General features: G+C 40.1%; 1 long non-coding RNA gene across 1 annotated transcript; it reads left to right on the plus strand.

Annotated features, from left to right (window-relative positions):
* The first annotated feature begins 573 nt into the window (after positions 1-573).
* LOC134615594 (uncharacterized) lies at positions 574-9,279 on the plus strand. The gene is made up of 3 exons (XR_010091306.1): positions 574-763; positions 4,844-4,964; positions 7,614-9,279. It is a non-coding gene; the product is annotated as an uncharacterized LOC134615594 (long non-coding RNA).
* The last annotated feature ends 134 nt before the right edge of the window (positions 9,280-9,413 follow it).

Below are 9,413 nucleotides of genomic sequence, written 5' to 3' on the forward strand. Positions count from 1 at the left end.
ACCAGACATCTTAATAGAAACTCAACAAACACTATGCAGAGTAAACATGACGGGACTAATGATTAACTTTTTTATGGCCACCAGCATATTATAGTGTTAAGGGAAATGAAATGGCAGATAAGGCTGCAAAAAAGAGCCACTGGGAAAAGATTAGTGCAATCAATTATCAGCTGTAGTAAAACAGAAATTAAAAAAATCAATTACAACAGAGATTGCAAAAACAATGGGAGAAAGAAAGGAAAGGACGGTGGTTTTATAAAATCCAAAGGAAAACTGGAGAAATGAGAAACAATCATTTCGCGTCTCAGATTTGGGCCCGCTGGGATAAACTTTTCATTTTAGGGAAACATTGCACTGGAATATGTGAGTGCTGTGGAGATGCTGAGACAGCAGCGCATGTTATAGTACTACTCCTTAACTGACGGTCTGGTCTGCACTCCATACCAGTTGGTAGCGGTAATGCACGAACTATTTGTTCGTCAACCGCCAATAAACACCAAGAAGAAGAAGAAGACGCTAACTTGAGCTCCGGTTGGTGGCGCTAATATACCATAAGCATACTGACGACGAAGAGGAAGAAGAAAATGATGGAGCACTCTGTCTTGATTTCAGCGTTGTTGTTTTTTAAAATTCTATTTCATCTATTCATAAATAGTAGATATCAGTGGTTTTTATTAGAATTTTGTCGTGTCATGTACGTACACGAAGGGGAGCGAAAAACGGAGGCTGGGCAGATGCTCCACGAAGAAACACGAAGAAACAGGTAAACCTCAGTGGCTGCTGCTGAATGTTACACAGGGAGCTGTCACACTGAATGTATATTTTAGTCTTTCTCGGTGGAAGAAGTTCCGGTTAGAAACGGAAGGAAAGGTTTCATATATATATATATGAGGACTTCATCTACGGGGGCCAAAGACTGCTAACATCCGGTCAGCCTCTGGCCGAAAGTTATCCTCTGACTGCCTGCCAAGCTACCGCAGTTCAAGGGAAGGTAAAAGACAGGCTAGTTATCATACTTTTACATCCACACATTTCTAGGCCAAAGTAAACATTTTATAATACACGTTTTATACACAAGGAAATAGATCTGTTACTTTAAGACCACTTGAAAAATGACCAAACCCTATTTTGCATGGTTGCAAGGTTCCAAGTAGAGCTTCAACATGCAACAAGAAGAAATGGGAGTGAGACAAAACATCTTTTGAGCAATTTATTGAAAACAACTGTTAAACTGAAACAGGCTGTTTTACAGCTGATCAAAAGTTTAGGACCACTTGCCTTTAAAAGGCCAAATCTGTGCAAAAATGGGGCTTCATTGTCCTTTTCTGTCAGGCAGTCACACTGTCAAGATGCTCTGACAGCTAAGGAAAAAAAAACTTTCCCTTTTTAAACGTGGTCGGGTTGTTGAACTGCATAAGCAGGGTCTCTCGCAGCACGCCATCACTGCTAGGTGGGACGCAGTAAGACGGTCATTTGATATTTCCTAAATGATCCTGAGGCTTATGGAACAAAAACTCAAGTGTAAGAGCCAAAAAATGTCACCAGCACTGAGCCGGAGGATCCCATTGGCTGTCCATCAAGACACTGGACGATCCTCGACCCAAATTAAGGCCGTTACTGGTGCCGACTGCAGCCCCATAACCATCAGACGGCACCTGAGACTGAAGGGCTTCAAAAACAACAAAACGTCTTCAAAGGTCTCGTCTCCTTGAACGCCACAGAACTGACCGTTTGGACTTTGCAAGAGAGCACCAAGCATGGGACACTGAAAGGTGGAAGAAAGTTTAAGTGGTCTTAAACTTTTGATCAGGACTGTATTACCTCATGAAATACAGTCCTGATCATGATCACGTCTGTTTTTCATATCACCAATGGACAGCAACAGTTACTTCAAGGCATTTCATAATGTAAAGTAACCCCTTACAATATTAGAGATATTTCCTATGAGCTGCACTTGGCAACAGTGGGAAAGAAGGCAAGGCAAGTTTATTTATATAGCACAATTCAACAACAAGGTGATTCAAAGTGCTTTACAGAGACATTAAAAACAAAAACAAATAAAAAGCATGATTTAGAATTGATTCAAACAAACAAAACAGTATATAAAATCAAAAATTAGAACAGTAGATAAAATCAGAACAGTAGATAAAGTCAGTAGTTAAAATGTAAGTTTTGAAATTTAAGCTTAAAAGTGTGGATTTGGTGCTTTATTCAAAAGCAGCTGAGAATAAGTGAGTCTTCAACCTGGATTTAAATAAACTGAGTGTTTCAGCTGATCTGAGGCTTTCTGGGAGTTTGTTCCAGATATAAGGAGCATAAAAGCTGAATGCAGCTCAGTGTCTGGTTCTGACTCTGGGAACTGATAAAAAACCGGATCCAGATGACCTGAGGGATCTGGAAGGTTCATACTGGGTCAGGAGGTCACTGATGTATTTTGGTCCTAAACCATTCAGAGCTTTATAGACCACCATCAGAACTTTAAAGTCTATCCTCTGACGGACAGGCAGCCAGTGTAAAGACCTCAGAGCTGGACTGATGTGGTCCACTTTTTTGGTGTTAGTGAGGACTCGAGCAGCAGAGTTCTGAATGAGCTGTAGTTGTCTGACTGATTTTTTAGGTAGACCTGTAAAGATGCTGTTACAGTAATCAAGCCTGCTAAAGATGAATGCATGGACTAGTTTTTCCAGGTCCTGTTGAGACATCAGATCTTTTATCCTTGAAATATTCTTGAGGTGACAGTAAGCTGATTTTGTTAATGTCTTAATGTGTTTTTCTAAGTTTAGGTCTGCATCCATCACTACACCCAAATTTCGCGCCTGGTTTGTGGTTTTTAGGTGTATAGATTGAAGTTCTCTGGTGACCTGTAATCGTTTTTCTTTGGCACCAAAGACTATTACTTCAGTTTTGTTTTTGTTTAGCTGGAGAAAATTGTGGCACAACCAGTCATTAATTTCCTCAATGCATTTACCAAGAGCCTGTACAGGGCCTTGGTCTCCTGGTGACATTGTGATATATATTTGTGTGTCATCTGCATAGCTGTGATAGTTTATTTTGTTGTTCTTTATAATCTGTGCCAGTGGGAGCATGTAGATGTTAAACAGAAGGGGTCCCAAGATGGAACCTTGGGGAACTCCACATGTGATACTTGTCTGCTCAGATGTGAAGTTACCTATTGATACAAAGTATTTCCTGTTTTCTAAGTATGTTTTGAACCAGTTTAGTACAGTCCCTGAAAGACCTGCCCAGTTCTCCAGTCGTTTGAGTAATATGTTGTGGTCGACTGTATCAAATGCTGCACTGAGATCCAGTAAAACTAAGACTGACATTTTTCCACTGTCTGTATTCAGACATATGTCATTAAACACTTTGGTCAGAGCGGTTTCAGTGCTGTGGTTCTGTCTAAAACCTGACTGGAAGGCATCATAGCAGTTATTCTGTGTTAAGAAGTAATTGAGCTGTTGAGAAACTGCTTTTTCAATGATCTTACTTAAAAATGGGAGATTTGAGATCGACCTGTAGTTATTCATTTGTGTCTTGTCAAGATTGTCCTTTTTCAGTATAGGTTTAATTACAGCAGTTTTTAGTGATTCTGGAAACACACCTGACGTTAAAGAAAAGTTTATGATCTGTAACAGGTCTGACTCCAAAGTCTTTGAGACCTTTTTGAAAAAACTTGTTGGCAGGACATCTAAACAGCAAGAGGAGGAGTTCAGTTGACCTAAGATGTCCTCCAGGTCTTTGCTGTTAATAGGGTGAAACTGTTTGATGGTGTTTAAACAGTTTTTCGGTGGACACAGTACATGTCCTGGATCTGCTGTTGATGTACCAATTGCTTGTCTAATCTTTTGGATTTTTTCTGTGAAGAATTTGGCAAAGTCATTGCAGGTCATGGTCGAATGAAGTTCAGCTGCCACTGACACAGGAGGGTTTGTTAGCCTGTCAACTGTAGAAAATAAGACCCGAGCATTATGACTGTTTTTGGTGATGATGTCAGAGAAGTAGGACCTCCTTGCAGAGAAGAAGAACTCCCTTTTTACAGGAAGAATCCTCCAGCAGAAGCTCAGGGAGGGATACATAACGTTACAACATCAGGACAAAATTCAGTTTCAAATGAGGTAAATTAATAGTTGTTGGTTTAATGTACAGTTTTTATGAAAATTTATTTTCCACTTCTTTCACGAGCTGCTGCCAGCAGTTACAGATTTCTTTAGATGGTCAGTTTTATTAATGCATGTACTGCACATACACGACCTCTGAGTAGTATTATAGCCATTTAGCAGCAGAACTGTAAATAACGATGTAATTTTGCTACTTGCTGTTACTTAGTATTGATAATTCCTCACAGCAGAAGCTTTCCACTTTGTTGTGTTTTAGCACATTTCCCACACCTATTACTCTCTATCAAAATATAGTCAAAGTGCTAAAACCACAGTTATGTACCAGCAGATAATGATCATTTTACCAAACACAGACATTTCGCTGTTACTTTTATTGCTGTGCATATTAATGTGCTTAGCTCTCATATTCTGGATCGTACTAGATAATGTGCAAATCGGTCTGAGAAGTTTGTATTTTCAATTGATAAGAAGAGTTTATCTTACTACTTCTGCTGCATGACAGGAAAGAAAGACGGGAAACATAACTTAGCACTGGATATTAACCAAAGAAAAGCATCATCTTTAATATCAGTGTAGCAGTACAACATCAAGCTGTTTGTGTGTTTGCACAGAACAGTGAAGGTTCGCCTTAGGGATTGGGTGCAAATCAGTTTGTCATTTATGAATTTTGTCTACAGTTTCTTCAGCTTTTCATTTTCTTAAACTGAATTTCTCTTTCTGTGCAGGGTGCGAGCTCCTGCGTTCTGCTCTCGTCATTAGTTGTGAAATGCTCGAGTGTTGCGACTTCATCAAAGGCAGAAGTCACATATCACTTTGTGTCACGCCTATTGGAACAATATGTGTAAGGTAAAAACCCTACAATAATAGAGAGTGACTACATGCACTCTGAGATGCTAATCTTTCACAACCCCAACAGGAGGATGCAAGAGAAGTCTGATCAAAGCTGGTGAGGCTGAACGACACGGGCTAATCAACAGGACAGATAACTGAATTTACACTAATCCGGTTCCTAGAACAGGTCCCATGTATTTTCAAAAAACAAATGTGGCACAAAAGTGCCAAAAAGCACAAAATATCCGAGGACCAAATTGGAGTCACTGGGCGGGGCTACCACAGGAAATTCACCACTGATTGGCAGATGCAGTTACTATGTAACAATTGGCTCTCAGACCTGTCAAAATGTGGGCTAGTTCTGAAGACACACTGGCACTGTGTTGTTGGAAATGAGATATATGTGAGTGACTGTAGTCGGTCAGAACCAAATATTTTCTGTCTTTAGGTTGTTTGTAAAAGAAATGCGCTCTCTCACTTTGAGATATTTATGGGGATAAAGTTGCATTAAAGCCCAGTCCAGACTGCTTGATGGCCCCGACAGAGGTTTATAATAATAATAATAATAATAAACTTTATTTATAAAGCACACTTAAAACCAAGGGTATGCCAAGGTGCTTAACAAGTAACATAGAGAATAAAAGGAAGATAATAGAAATGGGACCAAAGCAAGTACTAGGTATGCAAGCAGATAGCTGTCACTGATACATAGGAAAGCAGCAGATACAGAACAAACAAGGAATTAAATGAGCATAAAAGTGCATAATATAAAATCATAACAGAAATGTTAACTAGAGGGAAAGGCAAGATTGAATAAGTGGGTTTTTAGTTGTGATTTAAACAGTGCAATAGAATCAGAGGCGCGGATATCAAGAGGAAGGTTATTCCACAGTACCGGGGCAGCCAGAGCAAACGCACGGTCACCCCGAGACTTCAGCCGAGATCTAGGTTGCGTCAGAAGTAGTTGAGTGGCAGATCTAAGTGTTCTAGCAGGAGTATGTGGCCTGAGAAGTTCACTAAGATAGCTCGGCGCTAATTTATTAATAGTTTTGAACGTAAGGAGTAATATTTTAAATTGAGTACGGTACTTTATGGGCAGCCAGTGCAAGCCAGCTAGAATAGAGCAAAATTTCCTGGTACCAGTCAGGAGGCGGGCCGCCGCATTTTGGACTGTTTGCAGTCTAAGAAGAAGAGAAGAGGGAAGACCATAGTACAAGGAATTATACATAATGCCTAGCCTTAGAGATAAGGTGCAGTTGGTGGAAGCTCGATCTCATTACAGCAGACACTTGCTTATCGAGTTTGAACAAGCTATCCAGCAGTACACCCAAGTTACTGACATAGTCACAGGAGGAGCCAGCAAAGGGACCCAGGGCAGCACAAAGTTAGACATGAAGGATTTTTCTGTTGAACACCACAATCTCAGTCTTCTTATCGTTTAAAACGAGGGGATTACTCAGGAACCATCCTTTGACCTCCCGCATGCATTCTTGAAAGTAGTGCAGGGACACAGCAAGGTCGTCAGTAAGTTCAAAATAGATCTGTATGTCATCGGCGTAACAGTGGAAGGGGATATTGTACTTTTCAAAGATTGCGCCTAGAGGGAGCAAATACAATGAGAAAAGAATAGGACCTAAAACTGATCCTTGAGGTACACCGCAGCAGACCGGTGCAGAGGAAGAGGAGAAGGTGCCCAAGTTAACCGAAAAGGACCTGTCAGCGGGGTATGATTTAAACCAGTCAAGGGCAGTGCCTCTAATACCCACAGTGTGCTCAAGTCTTAATAATAAGATGTTATGGTCCACCACATCAAAAGCCGAAGAGAGGTCCAATAAAACTAGGACCATAGAACGTCCAGTATCAGTAATTTCAAGAATATCATTAAGAACTCTAACCAACGCCGTTTCAATGCTATGCAATGGCTTAAAAGCAGATTGAAATTTCTCAGCAATATTGTTCGTGTCCAAGTACGCCTGGAGCTGGGAGAGAACTAGTCTCTCCAGGATCTTGGACAAGAACAAAAGCTTAGAGATCGGTCTGTAGTTTAAAAGGTCATAACAGTCAGAGTTTCTTTTTTTAAGAATTGGGTGGACTACAGCATGCTTAAAAGCCAAAGGAACACAGCCTGAGAGCAAGGAAAAGTTCATAAGAAATCGGATACTAGGTCCAATTACATCAAAACAGTCCTTAGCTATGCAAGATGGAAGAATGTCAAGCAGAGTATTGGTGTTATTCATTTGATCAACTAGCTGCTTAAGAGACAAAAGTGATGTCAACATAGCATCAGAAACTCTTGTATAAATTATAATGTACGAACCACAAGTTATCTCAGTAGCAGAGAAGGTGAGCAGCAGCCATCTTGCTTATTTACAAAAGATCCACAGCGGGGCTCCTCGGTGTATTTACATCAAACCTGCCCTGTATCAGATGGATGTTTGTGATTGGCCTGACACAAGCAGGGCTGCGTGGAAATGTGAAGACGGATGCATTCTGCACGAGCTAAAGAAACACGAGCTCTCTTATTCATTTGGTTCCCAGGCTATATTTATTATCCCCCCCCCCTTTTTTTAAATAAACAGTATAAGATATTGTTTTTGGTTGTGTGAGAATTTTTGTACAGAATTAAGTTTCCTGCCTAAAAAAAATTTGTGTTTGGTTTCTCAGATTGGCTCAAGTTCAGCTCACCAAAAGCCGGAAGCGATTTAATAAGGCACACACTAAATGGGAGTGGTGAGTGATTGGATCTGTTATGGCAGTGCCATTTAGAAGAAACCTCTCCTCGCTGCAGCCATGTTGGTAATATCAGATATAACAATAAATAAATAAAAGCTTCTTAAATGCATGGTGACTTTTCTTTCCCCTGAAAGTTTTACTTCTATCTTTGCTGTTGTGAAATCCTCCTGTGAATTCAGGCTGCCATGTCTGCTCCTTATGTCTCTTTTAAGCCCTTTGTAGATCCGGATGTTCTCTTTATTGAGGAATCCACCAACAAAGCTGACCAAACTGTTTATTTAGCAGTTACAAAAAGGCCCATGCTGTGTGTGAAATGTGTACGACTTTGTCTTTGTGTCTCTTGCTAAATGTTCGTGATTGTTATTTAAACACTCCTCTCCTCTTCCTCTGTTCACCACAGGGCAGACAGACAGACAACCACACACTTTCACAACTTACTTAAAGACTAATTTATTATTTTGTTTGTTTTTTTCATTTCCAATAGCCAATTTCCTGGGAAAATATTATATTTTCAACTGTGAATCACCAGATTTGTTGTATTTCTGTTCTGTGTACCAACACTGTTTGTTATTCATTTGTTACTCCTCTGTTCTCTGTTTTCTTGTCTCCCGTCTCTAATCTGTTGATCTAATAATGCATTTTTGTTCACCGCATCTTTCATTTCTCTCAGACACACACGTATCTATGCTTTCCACTCCAGGTTATTGGCTGTACTTGTCCTGCTGATTTAACTATAGTAAAACTCTGTTATCTGTAAATCCGGTGGGATTTTGTCTTTCACTGCATGTTGAAAAGGGGAATTTAAAGGTTGACATCTCAATATAAGTTGGACACGTCTGACAGCCTGGTCGTACTTCTTTTCCTCAAATTTGACTGAGAGGCAGGCCGGATCACTTTGAGCGGCAGGAGAAGGGGAGGCATCAAGCCAGTGAGAGAGTGGTGACCTTCTGTCACAGAGCTGAGGCCCGATAATCTCACATCAAAGTCTCAGCTCAGACTTGACTGCAATGGGCCCTAACTCCCTGAGTCTGTATAAAAGAAACTTCTTCAATTAGAAGACATACCGCTTTCTTTTCAGATGAAACTTTTGAAATGGAGCTAGTGCACCGAGCCAGTCGAGACATAGTGGTCTAAGCTCATTACAGCCACCTGGGGAGTTGGGGTGTTGGGCAAAATTAAGTTTATTCAGATATACCCAGGTGTATGTGGATAAACTTTTATCTTGATGACACATAAAAGTTTGTGCAACCATAAACTTCCTTTTTGAGTCTGCCCATGCTTCAGACACAGCAGGATAAGATTGCATCAGAACTGGCCATAAAGAAAAAAAAACAAAACAGGTTTTGCAGGCTTTAGCTTACATCAGTGACCTTTAAATGCTTGCTTTTTGCCAGCGCAGGAAGCGTTCGGGTCATTTAAAGCACTGTAACGCATTGCAAGTGAGGCAGTGCATTGAAAGTATTCTGCAAAGTCATAATACTCTGCGTGAATAGCAGCTCCTATACATATTCTGTATTTATTGGATTTATATTTATGATTATTTTCAAATTGTTATTGAACAATCTGCCATATTTTAGACTCTTATTACATTTCCTAAATAAATGTGGTGTAAAAACACTGTATGTGTCTGTGTTTACTGACTTTCCAGTGGGTTGGATATGAAGCTGTAGTTTTTAGTATGGCAGTTTTTACAGGGCAGGCAAAGAAAGACATTTTTTAAATTTGTAAATA

Source organism: Pelmatolapia mariae, linkage group LG17, assembly GCF_036321145.2.
Source record: "Pelmatolapia mariae isolate MD_Pm_ZW linkage group LG17, Pm_UMD_F_2, whole genome shotgun sequence".
Taxonomy (NCBI): domain Eukaryota; kingdom Metazoa; phylum Chordata; class Actinopteri; order Cichliformes; family Cichlidae; genus Pelmatolapia; species Pelmatolapia mariae.